The following is a 2836-nucleotide window of genomic DNA, read 5'->3' as shown; positions in this document are numbered from 1 at the left end:
AAACCTAGGGATGTGTTTACAAAGTTTAGAAACTTGGGAAAAGAAAGAAAGCAAAACCCACAAGGGCATTTAAATGAAGATTTCTTTATGAGATGCATGTGTGTGACAGACTGCACAGAAAACGGTGAAAGTAACCATGTGAGTGAGTGAAATACAGGTGTGTTTTTTGAAAACATATATTTGTTCTAACGTTTTATTTACTGTGTCCATTATTTTTTTCAGCAACGAAAAACAGACTTCCAAACCGCTTTTATCTTTAAATTTACTTTATGGAGGTAGTCATACTGCCTTTAGGAAAACTTTATTGGACTGCACTTACTACATTATCTAGAAAACAACGTGTTTATATGCCAATAGACCCACCTGCCCCCTCCCCAAAACAAAAAATATAGATGTCTGGTTGTGTCTTCCTCCATAAATAAAAGAGGCAGAGACAGTAAATACAGAAAGGTGGTACCCTGCATTACCATAATGCATCAGAAACCCCAGGTGAGGATAAAAGTGCTATTTATCAACCCACAGAGAGCTATGATTCTGTGGATTTTCATGTTTTTCATGTTACTGGAGTTTAGATGATTCCAGAGTTTGGTTTTTTATCTTACAACTTCATCTTTGGAAAGCTTTTTAGTAAAATTAGGAGGTAGAGTATAGAAGGTGCCAGCCCGATAGGGAACAAATACAAATGAGTGAGACATGTGGAGTATCCAAGCCCCCCAGAGAGCAGCAGAAGGCAGGGGACTTTCCGAATTCAAAGAGAATCTTGAGTGTCAAGATACGCGTCATTTCCACATCCATGTACTTGTTTGCGACTCCAAGCTGTGGTAACACCACACGATTTCTGTTTAGTATCTTCCCCAAAACACCATTCCGGGATGAATTCATTTGTTTGATTCTGAAACAGAAATTTAGTAGAAAATAAAACAGAAGCATGGAGGCCAATATTTGCATTAATTATACTACTTTTCACCTTAAAGTACATTTCTCACTCTTCCTGTGTTTCTTTCTCTCTCATAAATATGTATGCATGTATCTAATATTAGTTACTTATCTTTGTAAAAAAAAAATTGTGGCCTCTTAACATTAAAGTAAACCAGAGTGTGAAGAATACAGCATTTCTTTCTCCTGTTTTAATTCAAAAGTTTTCAAAAAGCAGTCTGGGTTTCTAAGGTTAATGGGACAACAGAGAGGTATGACTAACGTTTACTGAAACCCATCCTATTCTAGGCTCTGTGCTATGTGCTACAAATGTTTTCTCATTTCCCCTCATACCAGCCATCTGACGCAGATATTGTTCTCCCACTATACAGATGAGCAAGTCAGCTCAAGGTCACAGGCTGGGAGTCAAGCTACACCTGAAATGGGTGGCAAGCTTGGGATTTTACACTGTACAGTTTACGAGAAAACAAGTAGCTTGCTTTATTTTTAAAAAAGGACCTCGCTCTGAAGATGCCACTCAGCTGATACTGGAAGAAAAAAATGTATGTCAGTTAACAGGAATGTGAAAGAGAATGAGTTAGACCAGAAAAGATGGCTTCATATCAGAAGAGACCTTGGCACATCAGAGTTATGCTCAATGAATTAAGTTGAAGCTTTTGCACACTTGAGTCCTAGTGTGTGAATTCTGGCTCCACATGTAGGAAATCACGGGTGGAGACTGTGGCAGGGCTTCCTTGGAGAAGGCATTCCTACTTTCCCTGCTCAAGACTGGGTTGCATGCCTCCCCCCATCCCCATCAGAGGCTCCCATAGTACCTGTGCTTCTTGTTTGCAGAACCAATCACCCTTCTAGTTACTTCTTCCCCATCTGTCTTCCCAGCTCAATTGGAGGCTCCAGCAGTGCTAGGATCATCTCTCTTCTTCACCATGGAACACCTGGCATCCAGGGCCCAAGGTTAGTCTCCAATTTGAGGTCCTGGGCCTTGGGCCACTCCCTTTCTCTTCCTATCCTGGACACTCCAGCTTTGTACTCCATCTCCGTCCTCCTCCACCCCACCATAGCTGGTCCTGTGCCTCCTCCTCGGGGCCCTTTGGACAGGGAATTCTGGAATCTTGGGTACCTGGAGCATGGCCTACAGAGGGGCCTGGGGCCAGAGCAAGCTCTGTAGGTTATAGGGTCCCTGCCTGGGTTGTCTGAGTCTAAGGGCAGTGTTGCCAGCACCCAAGAAGCACTATTGAACAAATGATTAACAACGAATACACTGACGTGCTGCCACAGGGAGAGAGCATTAAGCCAACCTCTGGAGGCTGTGCAGGGGGGTTCCCTGGAAGAGAGCGCAGTGCTGAGGGGCAGCAGTGGTAGACCCTGGATGAAACACTCACTGAAGCTTATTGCACTCTTGCTATTAGCTTCCATCACTAAACCATAACCTTTAAGGACAGAGAAAGTTCCATCTATTTGGGTGCTATATTAGTCCGTTTATGTTGCTTATAACAGAATACGTGGAACTGGGTGATTTATAAAGAAAACGACATTTATTGCTTACAGTTTCTGAGGCTGAGAATTCCAAAGTCCATCTGGTGGTGGTGACAGTGACCCAGGGGTCTCACACTGCAAGATGGTGGAAGCAGAGAGAGCAGAGAGAGAAAGACAGACTCTCCTCTTCTTCTAAAGCCCTGAGAACCACTCCCCTGACCACCATTTTTAATCCATTCACTACTGCAGGGTCCTACAATCTAATCACCTCTTCAAGGCTCCACCTTTCAATTACCATAATAGGATTTCCCACCCTCTTAACAGTCACAGTGGGGCCTAAGTTCCTAATACATAAAACTTGGGAACACAATTCAAGTTTCAGAGAGTTTTGGGGGGACATAATTTGATCCACTTCAGGTGCCTA

At 43.0% G+C, this 2836-nt stretch overlaps 1 long non-coding RNA gene across 1 annotated transcript; it reads right to left on the bottom strand.

Annotated features, from left to right (window-relative positions):
- Nucleotides 1-382: 382 nt before the first annotated feature.
- Nucleotides 383-2518, bottom strand: LOC103591126. The gene is made up of 3 exons (XR_550543.1): nucleotides 2483-2518; nucleotides 1752-1871; nucleotides 383-892 (listed from the first exon to the last, which is right to left on the bottom strand). It is a non-coding gene; the product is annotated as an uncharacterized LOC103591126 (long non-coding RNA).
- Nucleotides 2519-2836: the final 318 nt, after the last annotated feature.

The sequence above is a fragment of the Galeopterus variegatus genome, unplaced genomic scaffold, assembly GCF_000696425.1.
Source record: "Galeopterus variegatus unplaced genomic scaffold, G_variegatus-3.0.2 Scaffold53, whole genome shotgun sequence".
Taxonomy (NCBI): domain Eukaryota; kingdom Metazoa; phylum Chordata; class Mammalia; order Dermoptera; family Cynocephalidae; genus Galeopterus; species Galeopterus variegatus.
Note: the sequence above shows the minus strand (reverse complement) of the source record. Positions and strands in the feature narration are given on the sequence as shown.